Consider the following 27,795-nt stretch of genomic DNA (forward strand, 5'->3'; position numbering starts at 1 on the left):
ATACTTAGGAGGTGAAAACATGAATGGGCTCTTGCAATTCAAAATCCTTTTACTTCTTTTTTTTTTTTTTGAAGGAATCTATGTCAAGTAGAAAAATACAAATTAAGAAGGTACTTTAACAACCTAGAAATTCATACTGCAAAGGTACACCATTCCTGCAAAGGTAGTTTCCTAATTTTATGCTAAATTCTATATGAAAATTTCATTGGAAATGATGTTTATATTGCTTTAAAAAGTAGCCTGTGCTTATCAAATTGCTTCTAATATGATATAAAATATAAAAGGCAGACAGGTTTCTATATTCTACTCCAGATTTTTGTGGCCTTTAAAATTTAGCGACTATATATATAGGGCTTACAATTTTTCTCTGATAGTTGGGAGCGCGGAATGAAAGATATTTTTGAAGCCACACACTGTTAAAAATCCAGTAGATTTCTTCAACAATGGTATTCTTAACAAGTTTTAAGCGGAAGGATAGGGATTGTGAATAATTTTGATACTGTCTTGTCTTTCACCAGTTGCTGCTAATCTTTTGAAAGGTTTTCTATTTTTGACCTACATTCAAATAGACCCTGCTGTTTGACAAAGCTTGTTTTCAAGTCTGATTCACAAGAGCATTGCAGGGACTCCAAGGCTTGGAGGTAATTCTCCAAGAAATATAAAAGTTCCCGATGGGTAATTAACCACTGCCACAGGACACATCAAGTGCCTAGAAGTCTGACTTTCCAGGACAACATCACTCCATTGGTAGAGTTGAGGAAACAAAGCCCTTATCCCAGCATGCTCTTCCCTGAAAACTGAAGTCAGTAGCCTGTGGGGCAGAATCAATGGATCAGTGGGGCACAAGAAAACTAAGACAAACACTGGGAAACAAGATGCAATTACTGTATGTCTAAACTAACCTCAGGCCACAAGATACTGATGTTGGAGCCTTGCAAACAATTTTTCTCACAACTTTCAATTGTAAAAAGGTGGACTTATGACCTCAAGATTTGGTTGCTTAAGATTCCTGCTTTATGACTCTCTTTCGGAGTGACTTTGCTGTAATTCCTTTGTCACGTATGTGCAAGATACACCTAAGTGTCACCTCTTCTCTCAGTGACTGCCTTCTCTGAAGTCTCATTTTGTTATATCATTTTAATATGCCTGGGATATTTCACCTTACTTTAACATTGTTATAATTATTTGGGGGCACCATAAGTTATGTTAACACCAGACAATCAACAAATTAATGTTTAGTAAATCACACCCTGAAGATTCTATATCCTTAAGTATAAAAATGAAACTTTTAGACTGACATTCCTTATTTCGTGACTCGTTATAAATGTTTCTAGCTTCTCTCCATAGGTTTCCAAGGAGATGCCTTACTTTGGAGGGCTCAGGTTAACAACCACATTCAACCTTTCCACCAGAGACATTCCTCTTTTATCATTTAAATATAGGGCTTTCATGTGAGATTACTTTTGAAGTAAGTCTCTGGTTCCAAACAAAACAACACACAAAAAAGCAAACAAACAAAACCTCCAGAAGCAATCACCTACAACTCTTTTGGTAGTTTCAACCTGTGGATGAAAAGGGGCCACGTACTAAACCTGACAAGCTCAGGGAAGGCCTGCATTGTGGCCTTTCAAACTCAGAGACCTAAAATAACCGCAAAGGATGGTCTGAAATTAAAACTTTTTAACTAAAAGCAGTGTATGGTGGGTAGTCACACCCTAAGGAAGTATTTTTCCTTCAAAAAGGTTAATTTTCACCTTAACTAAGCCTGTCAGTTGTCCTTTGCATCTGAGATAACATACCTGACTAACACATGCCTTTGCAAAACAAAGTAATTTCCCCCTTTTCCGGGCCCTCAGTGCACCAGGCAGAAACCAGGAATCCTCTCATTGTTATTGATATCTTATTAGCTGTTGACTATTAACTATCCCGGACCTCCTATGTAAAAGAAGTCTATCATTTTACTTTTTATCCAATCCCAGAGGTTTCCCCGTTTTGCTTTCTCCCACCTCCTTAATCTAACACCAATGGATTTCATGTGACCCACTTGCATCTCCCCCTTTGATTGTAATGCATAATACAAGGTGCAAAACTGCCATTCTCTGGAGCATTATCTCAATCCTTTGAGGTATAGGTTTGCAGGCAATTGTTGACAGTTTGGCTCAAATAAACTCACAGAAATTCTTCACAGGTTTGGATTTCTTACTTTAACAAGCCATTATTTATTCTTATATTTGTATTCAATAGAGGTGTGTTGCTGTTTTAAAATTTTCAGCTTTAAATATTTATCAGTCAGGCTCCAGTTAAGAGACAGAAATCACACCAATACTATAAAGAAGAATTCAATACTATAAAGAATTGTTAACCAGTTATAAAGAATTTTTAGCTAGGCAACTGCCAAGACCAAAAGGAAATGCTTTTGGTTTACTTGACCCTGTTCTCACTCCCTCTCTGTTTACATTTCTCTCACTAATGGCTTTTGAAGTTTCCTTACTCTGCCTCTATTCCTCTAACACAGAACAAACACTTCAGGCTTCAGTACTTGTACTGTACTGTGATGTAGGAGATAGTATATAATGACACCAGTCTGGTGAACTACTTTGTTCAATTTCTGGTCAAGGGAAATTCTTTGTTCTCTACTCTCTAGGCCCAGCTTGCCTACCGCAGAATCCCAGCAGAAGTGAGCAACAACGCTGACTTCAAAAGTGTGTCTCCCTCTTCATCAACTTGCAACACTTTTCCGTTCCTTTGAACAAGTGGCAAACTCCATCTGATTCTGCTTACTTCTATATCTGTGGCACAGAAGTTTTGCGAATTTATGCTTTTGTTCTTTTTCTGATCCTTAGAGATGTATACGCCAGTGCAACCTTTTACAATTTCTAATTTTATAGTTTAATATTAGAGAAGAGTAGAAATGTGCCTAAGAACTCGATCTCAGTCAATCTTGTCAAGTAACATGCTGGCCCTACCTTTCTGTGCAAACTTCCTGCAAATCCCATTGAGCAATCCAAGGGTGAGTCATTTCAATTAACTTCACTTTAATTCACTTCATCTCTAAACACTTGGGCAATATTAGTAAAAACAGATGCCAATTTTACTCTCATGACCTTATTTTCAGAATAGAATTTTGTTTCCTCCACTGAACATGCCCTACATGTCTCTAAGTTGCAGAGCTAAACACATGTTTGGAACTAGAAAAACTTCAGGATTCAGGTAAACTTAATATCCAGAATACGATTCGGTATAGCTGTAATAAAACCACTTACATACATTTTATTCTTTTTAGAAAATCACTTTAAAATCAATGTTGTAAAAATAACAACTACCAGTTTCTGAGCATTAACATGTCTTTTATATGTAATTTACGTACAATTCACTTAATACTTACAGCAAAGTTTTTATAAGTCCTTTAAACACTGGAAGGAACAATGTCCTCAGCTCGAACTATTTGCCAGGAAATTCCGGCAGTTAGCTGGATTAGAATTAGAACCCAAATTTGTATGGTTCCTCAATCCATGATTTTAACCATATTACTACTACGATATTGGTGTGATGTATCATTTTGAACTCTTTTGGTTTGAACAGAAAACACTGTCTAAACTAAAAATAAAAACGTATTGTCAGGTAACTGGGAAGTCTTGGGGTAAAACTGGCTTTAGGAATTTTTAGGCTATATATAAGCTCAAACAACAGCGTGAGGATGGGGGTTCTCCCTATTCCTAGTCATATTTCTGCCATGTGTTGGCTTTATTCTCCAGGTCTGTGTAGTAGCAGAATGACTACAGCTGCTACAGCTTCACATCCTCTCAGGTTCAAGTCCCAAGAAAAAGATTATTTTTCCCAGCAGCTTTCATACTCCCCCTTATAATTAGCCTGATTGGAGTAACTTGGGTCCTGAGCTCACCTGTTTATCAGTCACTGAGGCCAGGGAAATGGACACTGTTGGTTGACCTAAGCCTAGGTAATGCTTCATCCCACAAATAGGGGATGGGATCCCAGCCAAAGGCATGGATTACTGTCCCCAAATTGTCAGCATTTACCAGAAATCAGGCAGTGGTTGTTAGAGAATGAAAATATAAACGTGTTACCTCGGTTGTAATCAATACTTAAGAACATAACAGACATAAAAATCAGTGGAACAGAACACAGAACACAGACATTGACCCATGCCATTATGGTCAATTAATATTTGACAAAGGAGGCAAGAGCATACAATGGCATAAAGACAGTCTCTTCAATAAATGGTGCTGGGAAAACTGGACAGGTACATGCAAAAGATGAAACTAGACCACCAACTTTGACCATACATAAAAATAAACTCAAAATGGATAAAAGACTTAAATGTAAGATGTGAAACCATTAAAATCCTAGAAGAAAATGTAGGCAGCAAAATCTCAGACATCTCTTGTAGCACTATGTTTGCTGATACATCTCCTAGGGCAAGAGAAATGAAGGAGCAAATAAACAAATGGGACTGCATCAAAATAAAAAGCTTCTGTACCACAAAAGAAACCATCCACAAAACGGAAAGGGAGCCCACTGTATGGGAGAACATATTTGCCAATGACACATCTGATAAAGGGTTAATATCAAAATATATAAGGAACTTATACAACTTAACGAAAGGAAGACAAATAATCCAATTAAAAATGGGCAAAGGACCTAAATAGACACTTCTCCAAAGAGGACATGCAGATGGCCAAGAGACATATGAAAAAATACTCAAAGTCACTAATCATCACAGAGATGAAAATTAAAACCACAATGAGGTACCACTTCACACATGTCAGAATGACTACCATCAACAAATCAGTGAATGGCAAGTGCTGACAAGGATGTGGAGAAAAGGGCACCCTAGTACACTGCTGGTGAGAATGCAGACTGGGGCAGCCACTATGGAAAGCAGTATGGAGTTTCCTCAAAAAATTAAAAATTGACCTGCCATTTGACCCAGTGATCCCACTTCTAGGAATGTATCCTAAGAATACTGAAACATCATTCAGAAAGACCTTATGTGCCCCTATGTTCGTAGCAGCATAATTTACAATAGCTATGATCTGGAAACAGCCCAAGTGTCCATCAGTAGATGAGTGGATAAAAAAGTTGTGGTACATTTATACCATGGAATACTATGCGGCTGTAAAATAGAATGATCTTTTATCCTTTGGGACATCATGGAGGGAACTGGAGAGTATTATGCTAAGTGAAATAAGCCGATAAGAGGAAGACAAGTACTGCATGATCTCTTATATGTGGAATGTAATAAACAAAATAAACTGATGAACAAAATGGATCCAGAGACATAGAAGCATGGAACAGACTGAGAGACCTCAGAGGGAAGGTGGGGATGGGGGAGTAGGTGGGGAGAGATTAATCAAAGAACTTACATGTTTATAAGCATAACTCATGAACACAGACATTGGTTAAAAATTAAAAAAAGAAACTTTCCTTTTGCTCTTATAGATGGTTTCTTAAAATGCCTTATTGACACTTCATTATAACAATAGTTTTTTCAGATTAATTCAGGATTTACAATGACATATCAATTGAAACTTTGGTAGTGAAATGCAACTTGAAAAATACATATATTGTTAATGAGATGTCATATATTTCTTTAAATTTAGTACTGATTTTAAGGAAGCAGCGGTAATTCAGCTGCCACTATGACTCATTAAGAAGATTTTAATTCTTTTAAATTTATGATTGGTATAGTTTAATCATTTTCTATTGTACATACATGATCCTTTCTTCCTCATTCTTGAACCTACTTAAAAAAAATAAAGATAAGCATGCATATCTTCTATATTGATGATTTTAATTCAGGATTTTAAACTCTCCTGGTAACCTTTGCTTGATCAATATAATTTAATTTGTAATTTAAAGTATGTTTACATTTGTTTTACATGTCTAATTGAAGTAACTCTTTATATATCAATGATTTGATATATTTAATTAGGTTCATGGATTTGCAATTAGGAAAAATAGTCTTATATGTGAATGACCTATATAGCTCACACGTAAATAAAATTTAAATATAAAAGTAATTGAAGTAATATCAGGACCTCAATACTTCTAAGCTTCCATTTATTTCATTGCATTCTCTTCATTCATAAAATGTCTCCAGATAGTTCCAGAAAGATCCATAGTTATTCACCTGAGCTCCAGGGAAAAGTCTTGTCATGTTACTCTGTTCTGGTCCCTCCTTCATGTCCTTAGCACCACTTCTGCCTTAAGAATGCTGGAAAAGTACTTTTAAAATATGTTGAATAGAGTTAACAAATGAGCTGGAGGACCAGATAAATTATTTCTCCATTACTCACAAAATATGCCAATACCAATATTATATTTATGATTTTATGACTAAAAAGGTTCCCCAATCAAGATGGCGGTGTAGGTAAATGTGGTACTGGCATCCCCCCACAACCAAATCAAAATTACCACTAAACTACAGAACAACCACCATTCAGAATTACCTGAAATCTAGCTAAACAGAAGCTCTACAACTAAGGATAATAAAGAAGAAGCCACATGGAGACTGGTACTAGGGGTGGAGTCTCAGAATAGGCTGGTCCCACACTCATGTATGGCAGATAACAATTGGGAGGAATATCTCAGCTGCAGAGGTCTCCCCTGAGGACTCTGGGGTCCAAGTCCCACACAAGACCCCACAGTCAAGGGTTCCACTGCCAAGAAAAAAAGTCCCCATAACTTCTGGCTGTAAAAACCAGGGGGAAGTGTGGCTGAGTGAGAGGAAGGGCTGCTGAAGTCCCAGGCAGTTCTTAAAGGGCCAGTGCAAGGACTTAGTAGATGTACTCCCCATGAGTTCCAGCACTGAGGCAGCAGTTCAAAAGGCACCCGGGACATACCAGGAGGAACTGAATTCTTGGGCATCTAGGCAAGATCTGGAGGGGCAGCTTTCTTACAGACAAAAGGCCTGGGAGAGGCCACTGTGTTTTTTTCTGAGCCCTCCCTTCACATAGCTGGCAGGCAGGGACACATCTGAGTCTCCATCAACTTGGCAATCATTGTTCACCTCGCTCAGGTAATTTCCTGACACTGTGCCCCACCCAACTTGCAGGCCCACCCAAGCCATTTCCAATGGATACACTAACTGAAATGAAGAATAATTTACAGGAAATCAACAATAGAGTAGATGAAGCCGAGAATCAAATCAGTGATTTGGAATACAAGGAAACAAAGAACATCCAATCAGAACAGCAAAAAGAGAAAATAATCCAAAACATGAGGATAGCATAAGGAGCCTCTGGGACAACTTCAAGTATATCAACATTTGCATCCTGAGGGTACTGGAAGAAAAAGAGAGAGTACAAAAAATTGAAAACCTATTTGAAAAAAAATGGCAGAAAACTTCCCTAATCTGGTGATGGAAACAGACATAAAAGTCCAGGAAGCACAGAAAGTTCCAAACAAGATGCAACTAAAGAGGTCCACACCACAACAAGACACGTAATTAAAATGCAAAAGATTAAAGACAAAGAGAGAATCTTAAAAGCAGCAAGAGAAAAACAGTTAGTTACCTATAGGGGAGCTCCCATAAGACTGTCAGTTGATTTCTCAACAGAAACATTTCAGGCCAGAGGGATTGGCAAGGAATATTCAAAGTGATGAAAACCAGGGACTACAACCAAGATTATTCTATGCAGCAAAGCTATCATTTAGAATCAAAGGACAAATGAAGTGCTTCCCAGATACAAAAAAGCTAAAGGAGTTCATCACCACCAAACCAGTATTACATGAAATGTTAGAGTCTTTTTTAATAAGAAAAAAGAAAAGAAAGAAAAAATATTAACAATAAATGACAATAAATACATATATATCTATCAACAATTGAATCCAGAAAACAAAATAAATGAACAAGCAGAACAGAAAAAGACTCATAGATACAGAGAACACTTTCAGGTTGCCAGTTGGGAGGGGACTTAGGGGAATGGGTGAAAAAGGCGAAGGGATTAAGAAGTACAAATTGATAGTTACAGAATAGTCATGAGGATGTAAAATACAGCATAGAGAATATAGTGACTAATATTCTAATAACTATGTATGGTGTCAGATGGGTATAAGATTTATAAGGATGATCACTGGGGTATATACTTATAACTAATATAATATTGTATGTCAATTGTACTTGAAAAATAAAAAACTGATTTAAAAAAAAAACACTAAAAAGATCTTAGTATAAAGGCATCTGAAACTACGGATGAGAAAATAAAGCATTTTCATGATTCCGATCACACTTGCTCTTCTTTCAGATGCTTTTTAAATGTATGTTCTAATTTTATCCTTATAAAACTGGAATCAGACTGGAATACACTTGTTTTGTACACTTAGTAAAAAATAAACATCTTTCTTTTTAAAAACTATAGATTTATATCATTTTAATGGCCTTACAGTAATAGATTCTCATGACTTATATCATGATTTTCTTATTATTTTCATTTTTAATACATATTTTGACATATTTGTCAGATTTTTTTCCCCCCTAAGACTAAATTCTTAGATGTGAAATTTCTAGAACAAAGGAGATGCACAATTTTAAGTTTTTTGTAAATATTTCCATTAGAAATTCAGTAAGATCTCAAAAAGACTTAAGAGCTTTGGCCGACATGGCTCAGTTGGTTGGCGCATAGTCCTGTACACCAAAAGGTGGCAGGCTCGATTTCGGTCAGGGCGCATACCTGGGTTGAGAGTTTGATCCCCAGTTTGGCAAGTGCAGGAGGCAACCAAGGATGTTTCTATCTCACACTATCTCTCTCTCTCTCTCTGGCTGACTGTCTTCCTTCTCTCTCTGAAATCAATTAAATAAATAAATAAATAAATAAATAAATAAATAAATAAATAAATATAAATAAATAAATAAATAAATAAATAAATAAATAAAATTTTTAAAAGGGCTTAAGAAAAAATACACACACACATACAAAGAATACATATAAACATTTTTCCTGTTCCAGTTACTTACCTTTCTATTTTGGCACCAGTTATTAGTTACTTTATTAGTTATTAGTTTTTAATTGTTTTAACTATATAATGTGTTGTAGTATCTGGCAGGGCAAGTTCTCCATTATGACTCTTCTTGCTAACATTATTCTTGGCAATTTTCAAAGTTTGTTTTAACAGCTCCTTTATAAAAGATTTTGTCAAGTTACCCCTAAATCATAAGTATTTTGATTGAGAACAGATTTTTAATTCAATTTTTTACTGCCTAAGATTCCTTTTACTTTATACAATTTGTCACCTTAATTAACTGATTTTCTATATAAGTCATCTTTTGAGTCATAATTCATAACATGGCAATCATATTTTAATATTTATATCTCCAATTTTATGATCTTGCCTAATTGCTTTAGATAATTCTAGGACTACATGTATAGAAATCCTTTAAAGAAAGTAGGTGTGGTTAAAAAGCAAGTTAGTGTTAAAATACAAAAACATAAGCATTCAAATGAGTATTATTGTTTCTGTTGAGTAACTTTCAAGTCTGTACTTAATTCTTTAGATTTCTTCAAGGATTAAAAATCTTCATCTGAGAATGGATTTGATTTTTTGGAAGCATTTTGCAGTGTTCTAGAATTATGTTTTAGCAGCATGACTGAGTAAGTCTCTGGGAATCTCTTTCAGGTATTGGACATTTAAAAGATGGAAGTGAAAACTAACTCTTCCTGAAATTGTTATGACTGACGTTTAAATATCAGGGCAAAGATAATTACCCTTAAGTTGATCAAGATGCTTATGATCGGAAGCACATTTCAAAAGAAAAGAGTCTCTTATGCTTGACACTTATGCCCACAGTTCTGACACAAACAAGAGATAAGCCTTTTTAGTACATGCAAAAAAGCCCTAGAATTAAGTCAAATTTTATGTAATAAGTGAGATTGGTATTTAATTACATGACAACTGCAGGTGAATAAAAAAGAGCAGGCCAAAAGACTATTCTTTCAATAATGGACTTCAGCTAATTCAACTCTGTCCCAGCACTGTTCACATGTTTCAGTAGCTTGTATATTAATTTTAAATATATGTAATATTAAAGCTAGACTAATTTAAAACATAATAAGCATCAAAAGAAATGTAAGATTTGTGTTTATTTTGATTATGTGAGCCTGGTGAATTTCTTAACCTAAAATTAAAGCCATAAAATATTTTACGTACTACCTCTATTTTTTAAGACCTTAATTTTCACTTTTATTTTCCTTATCACATATTTGAATTAATTTTTTTTTTCAAAGACTGGCCAGATAACAAGACAGTAAAGTTTCAGAAAGACTCTCTTTTTCATTATGGTTAATGCTTTTCTTCACCTTTTTAGAGGTGAGAAAATTATCCAAGAGGCCTTGAAGTCTACTGGAGAATATCAGTTGATTGACTTCATCAAAGTTTAAATCTTAAAAATAATTTTTTAAATGTACACCTTATTCTATCTAGTTGTGGAAAGTTGAGTGCTATGAATAACACAGTTGGCAGAAATAGTATAAAAACAAAGTTGTCAAAGACTCTTTGAGAACCTCTCATCAAGATTGTTTTCTATGCCCTTACTCCTGGTGAGATCTAATGATGAGGTACATGTATTGTTGATATGACACACTCTGTCTCATTATTCAGTAAGTTTATTCTAATAGGGAGAAGCAAGATTTAATTTTCTTGCTGTGAGATCACACAGGAATGTGTAGATAGAACTAATTTTTAAAAATTTCTACCCTAATCATAATTTTTTTCTTCTATGACATTAAAATACCTTGGAATTCAGCCCCAATTTCAGAGGATGGCTGGTGGTACTGTGACTCTACAAGTGAAGGAGAAATACAACACCATGTTCAAGAAATTATAGTCTAGCCCAGCCTTCTCATTTTGGGGCTAGAGGGGTTTGTGTACCCTGTAAGATCAGACACTGATCTGGTGACAGAGTCAGGATCTGATCTCAGGTCCCTTGATGAGAACTCTTTTCTCTCATGCTATGCTTTCTTATAGGGATCAGTTCTGATTAAGTTGCCTTGACACTAATTTTCAAAATTCATATTAACAAAAATACTAGTCGTTTATTTCTTGTTACAAACAAGGAACACAGAGTTGAAAAGGAAGAGATATTGACAGAGCATATAGGCAAACCACTAACTTTAATTTTTTAAAATTTATTTTAGAGAGAGAGGAAGGGAGAGGGAGAGAGAGAGGAACATCAACATGAGAGAGAAATATCAATTGGTTGCCTCCTGTTCTCACCCCAATTGGAGATGGAACCCACAACCTGGGTATGTGCCCTGACTAGGATTTGAACCCACAACCTTTTGGTGTATGGTAAGGCACTCCAACCAACTAAGCCACACCAGCCAGGGCCAGAGCACTAACTTTAAAATGGGTGGTATGTACAAAGGTGGGGATCAGCCAGGGTCTCAAGAGAAGGGTCAGGGAGTCAGTGGCCACATGTAAGCAAGAGTGGAAAAAGAAGCTGGTATTAGGATCTGAGAGCATCCACCATTGGGCTCATAGGGGTTCACAATGAAGCATGGCCAAGGAACAGAATTAATCTGTGAGGTGACCAGATCCTAAATCACAGATTACAGTGCTGCTGCTGCTGCTGCTTGAAGGACTCCTTTTAGAATTCTTTCAGTCTTACCCCAGAATTTGGGCTTCTGCTACAAGTGAGGGGAAAGTTTTTCAGAACCAAACTTCAAATCTTAATTCCATGAGCAAATTGTATTTGTCTCTCACTTCGCACCCCTACTCATTTGCTACACTTTTTGTATTTTAAGTAAAGGAACAAATATGTGTAGTAAACATAAGCAATGCTTATAAGTAGTAAGAAGTGGTCATAGAAGTAAAAAAATCATAAATTTTTAATTAATTTATTTATCCTAAGGTTTATGTAACTTTTTCTAACTCCTTTTAGACCCTGAGAAGAAGGACCCATTAGTGGCTGACTCAGAGAAAAAGGAATTGAGCCACCATATAAGTTACTAATGGCATAATCCATGCTCTGGTGGAGTTACATTTGGGCCTAGTAACCACAAATATAATTTATCTCATTGAATTTATTTTAATATCAACTGATTTTTATAACATACTTACATATGAAGCAGCCAGTCCTTTTTATTGACATAAAAGGCTAAAAGTCTTTTTTATTGACATAAAATGTTTTAGTCCAAATGCTAAGAGTATTGAAATAATAGAATTCTATCTTCTTTAAAGAATTTTAAAATAAGTGGGTTTATTGTATTATTTGTTGTATGTATAGATCCCCCACTATTAATTAGACATATACATTGAGTTTTACTTTGAGTTATACTTTTGGTTTTTCAGGGGAAAAAATCCTCACTTTATCTACACTCTTTTATCTGTTCTCCAGTTTCTCAGTTTCTGCAGATGATTAAAGACACTCTTTGTAATATAGTTGTTTGGAATTTCTTATGGGGGAAGGGAAAGACGAAAGCCAAATTAAACATCACTGAATAGTACAGAGCTCTGAAGTTATGTGATTGACATAACTGACTCCAAACATAATCAACTTGGTTAACTTTAATATGCCAAAAATTTACCTGCACCACTCTTGGTATTTCCCTGACGTTATGTTTCCCACAATTGCAGGACCTGATGCTGAGATGAATTTTTAGCACATTGGAATTTAGGAAAGAAATATTAAATGATTTTTTAAAAAAATCTCTGAATAGTTAGTTAAACCATACCATGCTCATTGGCTCAGGAGAGGATGAGAGGTGAAAAAAACCCTTTACTGGGATTTTATGTTTCAAAAGTTTAGGTCCTGTGTTTTCTTCATTTATTTGAATTAAGTATATAGTAGGTATATACTATTATATTAGTTATATTAGTTTCAAGTGTACAACATAGTGATTAGACCTTTTTATACCTTACGATGTGATCACCCCACTAATTCTAATAATCATCTGCCACATGCAAACTTATCACAACATTATTGACTACATTCTCCATCACCTTTTCACCCATTTCCCCCACACCTTCCCTTCTGATAACCATCCCTGTGACCTCTGCTGCTATGTGTCTATTTTTGTTTTGTTTTTGTTTTTTTAGATTCCAAATATAAGTGAAACAAAAAAAAATGCTTAGGTCCTTGTGAAAATGGAAAGGACTTTGAAGAAGGCAGTACAATAGAGAGAATATGATTTACAAGAAGCACTTCTTGACCAAAGACTAGGAAAGCTTTTGCAGGAGAAGAGTTAGACAGTGGCAAGGGCACCTTGGGTGCTACACAGTCCCTGATGATGGAACTGGACCTGAACTCTTATCACCATTTATAGCACGGAGTTAGTTTTTCTTAGACAAATTGCATAGCTAATAATGCTTGAGGCAGACTTCATGCTCCAACTTTCATGCTATGTCTACTCTAACTAGGGTAACTATATAATTCATTGTCGAACTCTGAAAATTTTAATAAAATAAGGGTTATTAAAAATCATGCCAGAACAACAGGCCCAGGACATGGTTTGTGGTTAACCTATCACCTGATGCCCCAAGGATTATATTTATTTTGATCTCTTATATGTGTTTTATCGTCTAATTGATCTTGAATCTTTATCATTAAATTCTGATGCTGTAGTGAACCTCCCATGCATGATGTCGTGACCTCCTATGCATGATGTTCCTACACACCTTATCTTTTGAATGGACTCTACCACCACCTAGTTGACTAACCTTGGACAACTTATACAACCTCTCTGAGCCTTGGATGAAATTAGCATGATATAAAATAGCCCTTTTGTACCCTTGTTTTGCCGACTTTATTCTGCATCTTTGGTGCTCTTTCCAGTGGTGAACTGCTGAACTTCCGGACACTGACTCAGCAAAGACTGAATCTTTTTCTCAGCTAAAGCCTGCTATCCTTCTCGTCTTGAACCTCACCTTCTATGGATTGTCAGCACTGATGTTTATTTATCAGATTATTAGATTCTTGGCATATTATTAGGATTGCTTAAAATATAGGCATTTCTATATAAATGGAAATGTTTTAACACTTTATTCTTTTTAATAATCAACCAAAGAAACTGCAGCCATCAAACTCTGGTGCAATCTCTCTTATTCAATGTGATAACATTGCTGAGTAGCACTCAGTGTTCATGTGGGGATTAATGCATGAAAATGCCATTTTGCATAACAATAATGTCAAAAGCATAACTCTGAAAAGGTCCATTTTAGTTATAAAACTCAAGCAGAGGATTGATACATTATCTTTAGAGACTTCCAAAATGCTTTGTGATTCTGCATTGTATAATATCTCTGACAAGATAGAAGAAGAAAGTATTCCATTTAAATACACAGGTGCAGGCAGATCTGATCCCAGCGCTCTGTTTCTGAAGTCATGTTTGTTTTAGGTAAAGGTCACCAAGAAATGCTCCTTTGAAACTTCAGATATTAGAAGAAAATGTGGCAATATTGGGGTGAATGACCTTTGTGTTGATCACTCTTTCAAGAATACTGGCACTTAAGAAGAAACTTTGCTTATATTCACAGATTTTTAGAACAAAATTCAATATTTGGAATTATTGTCAACTGCAGTTTATTTGATGAATGCAAGCTCTGTGACATCAATATTTAAAACCCTTAATATCACATTATTTTTATTGTACCTCAGTAAAGGAAAAAACACTCCTTTCTCTTCTTCTCAGCATCAGGTATAGTTGAAATACGTAATAGTAAATGGTTCCATATACTTATGTGGTTTTTATTCTGACTAGCTCCTCCTGGTCCTTTATTCCATAGGGCTGTTTATCAAGAAACACCATGTGAAAGTTAATAATAACATAATTTAGAGCAATAATTACATTTTTATTCAATAGCTGTTGGAAAACACTGGGTTGACTGATGAGATAAAAATTAGTGTCTCAGGCCTAACAGGACATTAATCAACATATTAACTGTGTGGGCAAACTGATTTGAGACTGTTATGGCTTAATTTGTCTCAAAATCATTATTTTTAATGTATTGCATGATGTACTTTAAAATATGTGTTGAACTGATCACAAGTAAGCATTAGAGTTCAGCAGAATAGATACTACTCCTTATGCCATGGGTTATCCTCTTTTTATAGTGCACAGTATAAAATCGATATTCCTAAAACTCTGACATTTCATAGCTATGTTCAGGTAAGGCTAAATTAGTTCTGCAACCTCTCTACCTAAATTCAGTTATAACAATCAGAGTATATGTCATAATCCTAATTGCCAAAATATATTTATTACTCATTGGCATTTTAAAGGATTTTCTCAAAAAATTTTAAATGTCATTGGTTTCAATAAATAATAATTTCCTAAACTCAGAAATCTTTGACCAGTTTCACCTGACAGGAATTCAATTCTTAACCCTAGATCTTCACTTAACACAATTTTGATTCTTTAGAGACCTCAACCATGCTTAAGAATTCAGCTATCACTGGCAAACTTCTCATCCTTCTGGAATCACTTCCAACATCCCTCCCCAAGGAAGCACGCCTTGGCTTCTGCCTCCCTAGTTCAAGCACCGGGGCTCATTCCTTTCCCTGTGCTCCACAGTAGCCTTTGATGTTTCTTTGCACTTATTAAATGAAAGTGCAATTATTTATTTATATGTTACTATCATTACCTTGGCTGTTTGTTCCTTAAGGAGATGGACATTCTTATCTTACTTGAACATTTCATAATATCTTCATTAATAGAGAGAAAAATGTAGATATGTATATATACATATATATTATTCAGACAGAGATAAAATAGTTGATTTAAAAGCTGACTACAGCTAGAGTAATTCCTACATAAGAGGAGTAAGGCAGAATTCTACTTAGGGAGAGAATTGCTCATATTTTTATTTTTGAGGAAAAACATGGTAATGACCTTTTTGTGCTTAAAAAAATTGAAGAACTTCTTTACTAGGCATAGCTAGCTTAGATGAAAAAATTCTAAGTAAAGGAAGTTAATATTTGCTTAACAAGAAAGAGGAAGTGAAGGAAAGAAGAAGAGGAAAAGGGGAGCACAGGGGAGAGGGAGGGAAATGGGGAAGGGACAGAGGAAATGGAAATATTGAGTTTTTCTTGTGAGTTCTTGGGAATTTGGGCATTCTGAGACTCAGAAAAAATTTGAGAGGCAGGAGAAAAGTCTTCATCAAGAGAAGGTTAAGAAAATGTTAGTAAACCAAGACCTAGAGGGATGGACAAAGCAAGGAAGACATTTCTAACTCTGGAAAGTGGCTACTATATGGTTAAAACATTGGCTTTTAATATTCAAGTTTAAGTTGTTTTCTGTTTTGCAAAATGCTGAACTGCCTGTCCTCATCATGTTCTCTGAGTCAGCCTCAAACTTTAAAAAAAAAAACCCAGCTATTAATAGATCATTCATCTATTAGTGTTTATGTCAAAAATTAAAAGAGAAGGGTGACATTTTACTCTCAGGTTCAAAGTGAGTGATACAGGACAGAGAAAGATGAACAACCACAGGGGGCAAGATGAACTGTGGAATCAAGAATGAAGAGGGCAAAAGAAAATAGAGCAGAGATTACCAGGAAAACAAAAACCTGGTAAGTGCCTGCAGGGATATTGAGAACTATTTCTCTCACACTACCCATGTGTAGTGTATGTATGGACATCTTGGCACATGTTCCGGGGATTTTTTTATTCAGATAACATAAGAAGCGACCCTTTCAGGAAACTGAAGGACCATAAGCCAAATGTCCACTGAGAAAATGAATGAATGTTGATGAAATGTAATAACATTCAGAGCTGGCTCCCAGATTTGTCTTGCCCACATGTCTTTCTTCTGGTCCCAGAGTCACCAATCCTTGCCTGAGGGGAAGATGAATGTAGCCTGGAACCAAGAAAGAGGAGGAATTAAATGGAGCTTAAAGTTCATAGCAAAAACATTATTTTTAAGTCAGAGGTTTTGTTTGTGTTTTAAATATTCTAAAAGTATTGACTTAAAATGTCAAGAGACGTGAAGGAACAAAACTAAGTTTATTTGAAAATAGTACATTGAAACGAGAACAGAGGTTTTCCCACAATGCATGAAGACAGTTGGGGAGATGGTCACAGAGAAATGGTGGGAGAGGGTAGGAAAATGCTAGGTTCCATGAGACAGGCCCAGGTTTTATGCCCTTCGCTGCTACCTCTTCCAGGGCCCAATCTCGGGGCAGGAGGCTAACAGCTCACCCAGGACAACTAAGCTCAGTATTTTTAAGGTTTCTCTGGGAAGAACGCAAGCTTCAGAGAAAAGCTCCATGTTCAACAGGACATTTCTTGGTAATAGCTCTAACTGTGGCCAGTAATGGGAGATGGCCTGACAGAGGTCTCATAGAGATTCATTAGGCCCATTGTGGGTCAGGGAAAACTGAGACTTTCTGAACACAACTGGGGGCTTATGAGCTAACTTTAATTGCTGTAGGAGAAGAAATGTCCAAGTTTGGCAACCTAAGTACTGACTAAATAGAAAATTCATTGCATTAAACAGAGGAACCCCTAAGCTTCTCCATTCCCAGCCTTATTATTTTTCTTGTCTCCAGTCCCATAGCTATGGCCAGCAAACTATATAGCTCATAGGAAATCTTTTGGTTTCACCATAAAATAGGACTGTTATTATTTCTGTTCTCTTCATTCACTTCAACACTTCTTCCTAATTTTCCTATTTCTATCAATTATTTTGTCTCTAAAGTTCTTCTTTGCAATCCATCTTTACCTAGTCTTACTAGTTATTCTTCACAATGTGTCTTGCCTTCTTGCTTGTCTTTCCTTTCTAACTGACCATACATTAAAATGGGCTTTTTGTCATTTTTTTATTGCTCTGCTCCTAAGCAATTCTAATAACTCCAATTATTCTCTGTGACTTCATTTTTTTCTTACTTTCAATCATTCTACATGCCAACGTGTCCTCATTTTCCCAACCATACTTTGCTTACGCCATTCCCTTACCTGAAAACCTTTAAACAGGTACAGCCTGACTTTCAGCCTTTCCTTCCAGTCTTATATCCTAATATGCAAAAAAGCACACACTGAGCCCTGAGCTCTGTTCTAGGGTTTGGAGAGAGAACAAAGCAAACAAAAATATTGGCTTGTGAGAGCTTATATTTTAGTAAGAGGTGGCAGAAAATAAGCATAATAGTAAAGTATACACTATTCTGGAAAATAGATGCTAAAGAAAAATGCAAAACAGGGTGTTTGTAGTTTTTATTAAGGTGGTCAGGAAGGGCCCTGTTAGGTAAATGAATTTAGACAGAGGAGGCATGGGATGAGAAATGAGCTCTCTGAGAACAGAACTTTCCAGGCAGATGGAAAAGCACATATAATGACCTAGAAGCACCAGAGCACGATAGATGTGTTCAAGAAACAGCAAAGACTCCAGTGTGGGTAGAAATGAGTGAGAGAGGGAGAAAGGAGAAGGTGATGAGGTCAGAGGGTTTGGGGAGGGTCAGATTATGTTGGGTGTTGTAAGACCTGAGAATTTGGCTTTCACTCTGAGTGAAACAGGAACTACTGATGGAATTTGGGCAGAGCAGCAACACAATCTTACTACCCAGGAAAATGTTTGGAAAAAAATGTGTTTTTAATATGATAGTATTAACTGTGTTAAATGCTACTTACAGATAAAGTAAAATGACAGAAATGACCATTAAGTTAACCATTAATAATGGGTTTCAAAGAGTGATGTAGGTGACTTGAATAGAGTGGGTTTAAACAAAAACAAGAAGACAAAATTGGAAACAGTTAATGTGCATACTGTGTGGGACTGTGCAGTGAGTTTTGTTATTAAGAGGAGCAAGGAAATTGGTTAATAGATGAAGATATTATTGGGGTCAGGAAGCTATTTTTTAAGATGGAAGAAATAAAGTCATATTTCTGATGGCTATTATTCAGTAGAGAGGTGGAAATTAATGAAAAGGAAGAGAAAAGGAAAATTACTGGAGGGGTATCCGTAAGTGCAGAGAAGATTCAATGAAGAACTGAGTGGACTGGCCTTAGATGGGAACATGGAGTGTTCATCTACAGTAAGGAGAAGAGAACAGAACATATGGACTCAGATACCATACGTGGGTAATTGTGGAAGCTTCTTCAAATTGTTTTCTGATTGCTTAAATTTTTTTGGTCAAATGAAAACTGGGTCGTCAGAATGAGTATAGGTGAAAAGATACTGCAGATTTGAGGAGAGAAAAGAGGGTCTGAAATAATCATCTGGGAAAGTCAAGACTTGTCATAATCGCCAGGGAACATTAAGGGGCAGAGAATTAGATTTAATCAGGGTCAGAGTTTTGCCAACTGACTATGCTGACGTGAGAGTTGATGCTGTATTTTATTATCTGTATTTATAATTTTAGCAAAACCTGTCGTTCAGAACTGCCTGACCTGTGTGGGACTGTACAGTGAGTGAAAAATGAACTATTTTGTTGAGCCACTGTGACTTGAGGTCGCTCCTTCTTATATGAGCTAATGTTAAGTAAACTGATGCCCATTTGTTAAAATCTTGCCCATTTCTTTTTCTGATTATGCAATGATATGAAATATAAAGTCTATATAATAAAGGGATTTCCAGTTTCATTTGCTTTTCAAATTTCCCTGTGTCTTATCTCTCAGCCTATATACTAATTTCTGGGCCTTAAAATTCTTTGCAGTTTCATAGTACCTCGTATAGCATTTTTTCTCCATAAATAATTTCTTAATAAATGAATGAATAAGAACAGATTACAGTTATACTAATTTTATTCTATTAGTTAATTCATTTTTTTCCCCAGAAGGAAGTGGTAGATAAAAGGCATGGGAGTTTGTTTTCATAGTGAAATGTATGCATGTACTGAAAGGTTTCTGACATGTTTCATACACAATGAAATAAAAAAATCCTCACTCAGACTTGGATGCTGAATTTTTCTTGGCAGTCCATAGTGCCATATTTCTTCAATAGCAGTGTCTCTAAACAGTACATACTTTTGTTGGAGACCTTTGGGTTATGACATTTGCCTTGGCCCAAATATGTCTTTGAGAACACGGTAATATTTTCAAAAGAAATCTTATTTTCCCATCTGCAGAAAACATACATATTCACTGGGAAGTGCATTGAAAATTAAGATGCAATTAACTAGTGCAATAAGACACATGGGTGGTTTTTTTTGTTTTGTTTTGTTTTTGGTATGAGTAAGTAGCTATTTATGTAGCTAAAGATGGAAAAGTCAGAATCTCAAAATATGTAGTGATTAGAATATCTCTACTTTCCTTCTACCTGCCACTCCTTCAGATAGAATCACAAGCTGTCACAGGGATGGAAAGGATATTGGAAGGGTATCATCTTTTTACTTCTAGGTCTGATTAAACCTAAACTTTATATGGCCCCCAAGAGTGATCCAAGGTTGAGGAAATTACACATGGCAGAACACATGTCCTAGTTCACTCCCAAGTCATAGAGTTGACCATTTTCAATAATTTCTATTTCCTACTCTTTCTCTGATTTCCAAATATACATATTTCCAGTCCTCCCTCTTTTCCTCCCCCCCTCCCTCCCCCCTCCCTCCCTCCCTCCCTTCTCTTCTTTCTTTCTTTCTTTCTTTCTTTCTTTCTTTCTTTCTTTCTTTCTTTCTTTCTTTCTTTCTTTCTTTCTTTCTTTCTTTCCTTCCTTCCTTCCTTCCTTCCTTCCTTCCTTCCTTCCTTCCTTCCTTCTTTCTTTCTTTCTTTCTTTCTTTCTTTCTTTCTTTCTTTCTTTCTTCTTTCTTTCTTTCTTTTTTTCTTTCTCTTTCTTTCTTTCTTTCTTTCTTTCTTTCTTTCTTTCTTTCTTTCTTTCTTTCTTTCTTTCTTTCTCTTTCTTTCTTTCTTTCTTTCTTTCTTTCTTTCTTTCTTTCTTTCTTTCTTCTTTCTTTCTTTCTTCTTTCTTCCTTTCTTTCTTTCTTTCTTTCTTTCTTTCTTTCTTTCTTTCTTTCTTTCTTTCTTTCTTTCTTTCTTTCTTTCTTTTTCTTTCTTCTTTCTTTCTTTTCTCAATCCTCATCTGAGGGCATGTTTTTTTATTGATTTTAGAGAGAGGAAGGGAGAGAGAGAAAAAAATACATCAACATGACAGAAACATGGATGTGAGAGAGAGCATTGATCGGTTGTCTCCTTTACTTGCTCTGACCAGAATCCAACCCCCAACCACGGTATGTGCCCTGACAAAAATCAAACCCACAGCCTTTTGGTGTAAGGGATGACACTCCAAGCCACCCGGCCAGAGCTTTTCTTTCTTTTTTATTAAACACTGACACAGTGTTTAGACCGCACACTTTATCTCCACAATTGAGGAAGGAAAGAGTCTAGTTTTAAATCCTTTATTCCAGTCTTAAACTGCACTGTTTCTTATTAGACTGTACTCATCCCCTAGAAACAGCTCTTGCATGATTGATTCAAGTAAACCCTCATATAGACCTCACATTCACGAACTCCCTCTTTGCAGACGGATCTCTTCCACTGAACTATGGCCTATCCCTGCTTGTCAATCATGGTTCACTGGTCTCCACAGAACCTTTCCAGGCAAGTTCTATTGTCCATGCCTTAAAACTTGCTACCTTGAATGTTACTTAGTGTACACAGAGGTCCATGTATATAGAAGGATTTTAGACAATTAAATCTCACTATGATATTACATATTTTTAAATCTTTTCAAAAATTTTTATTCAGTAATTTTAGATTATCATCTTCTCTTTCCTTTGTGACTATCCTCTGTGCATAGTATTTTCTTCACTATTGTACTGTTAAGTGCCTTTCTTTGAGAATAGATCTAATCTTAGCCCTTTTCTTTAGGCAAAATTTAACAAATCCAGCCTAAGTATCAAAATTTTTAAATTTAAAACATCTAAGAAAGATTTTAATGTCTTTAATAAGCTACTTTAATACTTAACAACTTTTATTTTCTATAATTTATTTGCTAGCATATTTGTATGTATATATGTATATGTGTGTACATTATCTGAAATCAATTCACATAGTCAAATACATGTTTAATTATGCCTTATATTCTGTAAAATACTTCTTATTGCTTTCTTTAACATAAAATGATTGCTGGAGTCCATGAATGATGTACACTATCTGAATTGGTAGCACTTAGCAATTAGGTACTTAGCAATGCTAATGTCAGATGCCAGACCAATTGGATGTCAAACAAAGACTCTCTTGACTTCACATTCGGAAGGCTCTGCAAAGCTGGCTACGGTCATACATTTCAGAAGACAAAAGGAAAGTAATGTTCAGAAGCTGGCAGAGCAACTTTGAGTATGATACACAGGAAAGAGAAGTTCAAATACCTGGCATTGAAATAAAAAGTTTAATTCAAAAAAAGAGGGAACACTTCTTAGAAAGTAAATAACCTTGTAAAATGTGGGTTCACTAAGTTTTAGACATTTTTTTCTTGTTGAAATATGCAAAGAGGTGTATTAAAATCCCTGTACAATAAAAAAAAGTTCATTTATTTTTATTTTTACCCATTTAGATGTTTGTAAATCACATTTAGCAACTGACTGTATTTTTTAATTAAGGTTAATATTGTACTGCTCATTTCTGGCATTTCATTGCCTTTTATTTATAGTTTCTATATCTCCCAACATGGCATGCACATGTCAACTTTTTGTACTAGTTCTTTAATATAGTTAGGTAGTTCCCCCAAACTGGACCATCTCCAAGTTGGGTTTTATTTTATCTCTTGATGTGGGGCTATTTTTTCTTGCTTTAGAAAAGGCAGATTAAGAGAATTTAGGCACTTTCTTTATGTAAAACTTACTGGATTCTTTCATATGCTAATATCTAGAGGGAAATCATATAGCAATTCAGCATTTCCCAAATAGTTTTCCATTTTTTTTTAGAGAGGATTTTATGGCACCGAGTATTCCAGATAAAACACATGGGAAACTCGCTTCTAGAACATAAATTATAACCTCTTCTGACTTGCTGATGCTCCTCATTGCTGTGTCCCCTTATACATCTCCATCTTTTTTATGTTCTAATTAGGCAAGGGTACTTATTGACACCCATTGACAGATAACATTTACTGGTTCCTTTAAGATCTATTCCAATTCCCTTTGGCTTTTTATTTACCTCCTGATGGACTTTTGGGTTGGTTTTGTTTTTGTCTTTTTATCAATTGTCAGCCTCCCTTGCAGCTAAGCACTGACACTGTGACAAAGTTCTAGCAGGAAATAAATCTCAGAATTTGAATGAAGCACAAAGCCTCACTAGGAGAAAGTCCCTATCCTACTACCTATCTCTTTGTTCCTTCCTGAAAGATGTCTAGATGGTTAGAGGGCAACAGAGGTCTTGTGCTCATAAGATGATAAGCATAAAGAATGGTGGCCTTGGGCACCGCTGGTTCATTACTTATTTTCATTTACTTACAGCATCATTGGAATTGTGAAACATAGCAACACTTGGCCTGACATCACCACGCTTCTTAACCAACAGTAGGAGCCTTTCACTTCTGAATTTGTTTTAAATAAGAAAAATACTGTTGGGTTTTATGCCACAGTGTTCCCTTATAAAATATTATTTTAGTCTGAAATACAAAGGCAGTATGCTGAACTTTAAATACAAAACTATTTGTTTATATGTGTGTATTCACCAAAAACCTTTAAATTTACATGTTTTCAAAAAGGTCCATCAAATAAAGTAAATACTTATTTCAGAGATTTTCAACCAGTGTGCTGAAAGAATTCTGAAAATGCAATTCCTGACTATTCAGTCAAAGGCACTGACCTCTTTTCCCTTAGATTGTCAAATAAAAAAATGGCAACCAACTCAGCAATAGCTGTCCAGTGTGAATGAATCAAAATTATACCTATTTTTGTCAGGTTGGCAAAAAATATATTTTTTGGTGTGCAGCAGAATTTTAATAATTAGTTTATATGTGCCATGAGATAAAAAAGGGTTGAAAATCATTGACTTATTCAACCTTTACTCACATAACCTCATGTGTTAATTTACATATATTTAGTAGTCTAAAAGCAAGAAAACAATCTATACACAGGTATCTATGCATAAAAACATAATTACAATAATATTTTACCAACAGGTTTATAAAACCTCTTTTTATAAAAATTCTAACATCAAGCTACGATAAAATAGTTCTGCATAGCAATTAGAAGTACTGTCTCTGCAACTTACGCTTTAGTTCAGATGGTAATAGGGGAGAAATTCAGCTTACGTGATTTTGATGTGTGACAAATCCAAGAACTGACAGAACCATGTAAATCATGTGTATTATCATGTCTCATCTGAATGTCTCTACAACATATACAAGTTGAAGGATTAAGTGTGAGAAGTGCTTTCAGAGTGAGTCGGTGCTGGAGGCTGCCTTGACGCTGATTAAGATGCTGACAAGACTGCACAAAAAAACCATTTGTTGGCATGACATGTCAGATGGATGAAGAATCAGTCTTTGTCTATTGAGTTCAGTTTTCTTTCTAACTGACTTACAGATCAGCTGCAGTATTTTCAGAGGCAAATAGTCCATTGATTTTTAATATGGACATTATGCAAAATACATAGTAATGAAAACTTTTGAAGAGGCTTTTCTATACAGCATTAGTAAGCACAGTGAACAATTGTGCATTAATCTGCGCAATGTTTCCTTCCATCTCCTACTTCTAAGAGCCACTTTTTCAAAGAGCAACTCCCATTAACAGGGTAATTCTCTTTCTACCCATGACTAAACTACGTGGTGAGGTTTACTTTTGTTTGGCACTGAAAAATAAATGATGGAAAATTGGAGCTAACAATATGTTCTGATTATTCCTATGGTATACAACATTCTCTGAATGTGACAAACCATGTTTATCCCACCAGGGAGAGTGAGGGAGGGAGAGAGAGATTCCCTGTGATTTATTGGCATGCATAGTGCTGTTAAATAGACATTTGATTATTCTACCTTGACATTGACAAATTTTATTTCACTTCTAAGAATTAAGATTTTCATATGCAAAATCTTACCTAAATGTTGTGTTGACTATGAGAAATAAAAGTCATTTGGGGCAGTAGTTAAGACCATTGGGTCCATCAAGTATCATGTTTCCCTTGTTGCCATTCTAAATCATATGGGGTTTTTAATGTTTTGAAGATATATAAAGTAGTCTATTTCCCACATTTCTACATTTTGAAGAAATGGTAGCACAAAGCAAGCAGATTATGACTCTAGAAAGCTAAATTACTCAGTTAAAAAAGGATACAAGGTTATCTTCGTATGTACCACTTTATTTCTAGCTTGAGACTAATGTTAATAAGGAGAAGCACTATCCAATATGGTTGGCTATCCCAGTATAAAAAAATAAATATTCCAAGGAATCATTTCATGATTATTTGCTCACTGGAGAGTTGCTTATGCCCCTATAAGAAGACCTTTTTCTTAAAGGCAAGGAGAACCACAAGACCACAGACACTCTTTTTCCTTGTCTTACTTGAGAATGAAAAATAAAAATGCTAAGATAAATGGTCAGAGTTATGTAAAATCGGTGATCAGAGAAGACAATGAAGCTCATAATGACTGGACATGAAATTTGACTTTGTGGTCAGGTCAGTGGCAAAATGCAGAACAGGAATACTGCAAATAATTTTAAAGCATATAGTTTTTAATTGTACATATACAGTCAGATATGAGTTAGGGGAGAAAAAAAAACAGAAAAGTGTCTTTAGCTAATGGATATTGTTATTCTCAGATTGTTGTGTTATGTATTGTGGGGTAAAAAAACCAAACAAATAAGTAATGTTACGTTATGTCATTGAGTTATGTTAGTGTTACTGATACCCAGGGAGGTTGGCAAGGGAGAAACAGGATACGAACACAACATAGATGAAGTAAAAACTCTGTAGTCCTGCCCTGGCTAGTGTGGTTCAGTTGGTTGGAGCGTTGTCAGTGCACCAAAAGGCTGCCAGTTTGACTCAGGTCAGGGCACATACCTAAGCTGTGGCTTTCATCCTCGGTGGGGGAGCATATAGGAGGCAACCAATCGATGTTTCTCTGTCTCTCTCTCTCATTCCCCCTTCCCCTCTCTCTAAAATTGTAAGAAATATACCCTCAAGTGAGGATTAAAACAACAACAACACTCTGTAGTCCTAAAATAAACAAACAAACAAAAACCAACCAACTCCATATTCCTAATTTGAATTACAAGTCATCATAATGTATTAAAAATAATTTCTTGGCTCTGTCTACTGAAAAACCTTAGAAACAATGATCCAGTAAAATTCCTAGATCTTCATGATGTTCTCTAAAGTTATTTTTCTCTATAAAAAAATACAAGGATCCTTGAGAGAAAAGGCTGATTGCACACTTGGACAGGATATCTACAAGATGAGCCTGAAACAATTTGTCATGCCAAAACAAGGAAAAGAAACTGCTAGGGCAAAATGAAATGACTCAGGATCCTACTTGATGTTTCCATAGCCCAACATGGGACAACTTAGCATTAGTAACTGTGGAGCAGGCAATGGATTGAAATATATCTAAAATATTTAAATAAATGAGATCATAATAATATTTTTAAAAAACCCACAAATCATCATTGACCTCTGGAGGATGCGGAGAAAAAACACTCACTTTTAAAACCATCAAATCAAATATTTCTTTTTCTTTTTCTATGCAATCTGCACCTCAAAATAACCAAATAGTGAATGAGGATAATTTTCTTTTTATTGAAGTAGTTCAGCTAATAATTGAAGAAGGAAGGATATAACCAAAACATAATCATTTTTATAAAATAATGGATTATGCCAGAGGTCAGCAAACACTTTCTATGAAGGGTCAGATGGACAGTATTTTAGGCTTTGAGTCCCGTGGGGTCTATGTTGCAACTCTGCTGTTACAGCATCAAAGTGGCCATAAACAATATGTAAATAAATGAATATGTCTGTCTTTCAATAAAACTTTATTTAAAAAAAATGGGCCCCTGGACATTTTGGCCCATGGGCCATAGTTTGTTGACCTCTGATATGAGTAACAGTCAATGATGACTGCTACCATTATAGAAAGAGATAAAATGATATATGAAGTATTCTCACACACACGCACAAAATGATCAAGGTTCTAGGCCTAAATATCAGAGAACAAAAGAACCAATTGCAATAAAAAGGGCAATAACTTTTCAGATCCTAATTCAAACAGATATATTACGTATATTTATATATGTGTTCATATATACATACATATATATATAAGACAAGTAAAGAAATTTAAACACTAATTGGTTTTATAATAATGTTAATATATTTTTAGTAACTATAAAGTGAAATTTGATATTGTTACATTTTCAAAAAGTATCCTTTTACACTGAATTTTTTCATGTAAATTATATGCTGTCTGGGATTTGTTTTAAAATAATCTAGAAAATGAAGAGCAGACTGGACACAGTATAAAACATAATTAGACAAGAATTAATAATTATTAAAGCCAAATGATAATAAGTACATTGCAGTTTGTTATACTATTTCTGTTTTTCTATCTGTATGAGATATTCCATAATAAAAAGATTTTTAAAAGCTAAGTAGAAAAATATACTTTGTGGTTTATAAATTTCAGTTCCTTATCTGAAAGACTTTTTGGTATTTCCTATATTTTATTTAAGGTTTGCCCTCTTCTTTGGAATTCCTTTGAAATTACAGTGGTTCGGATTCATATTCTTTGTCTTTGATTAGTCCCTTGATTTTCTATAAGGCCATATAGATTTTATTTCATCTGGAGAAAAAGCTATCCTCGGCATTATTCCTCATAGTTCTTGACAAAGCATGTTCATCAGCACTGCAAAATTACTCTAATTTATTCTAATAAATTAATGTCTTGAATCCAAATTTGAATTCTTGACTCCAAA

This window comes from Miniopterus schreibersii (assembly GCF_964146895.1).
Source record: "Miniopterus schreibersii genome assembly, chromosome: 7".
Classification (NCBI taxonomy): Eukaryota; Metazoa; Chordata; class Mammalia; order Chiroptera; family Miniopteridae; genus Miniopterus; species Miniopterus schreibersii.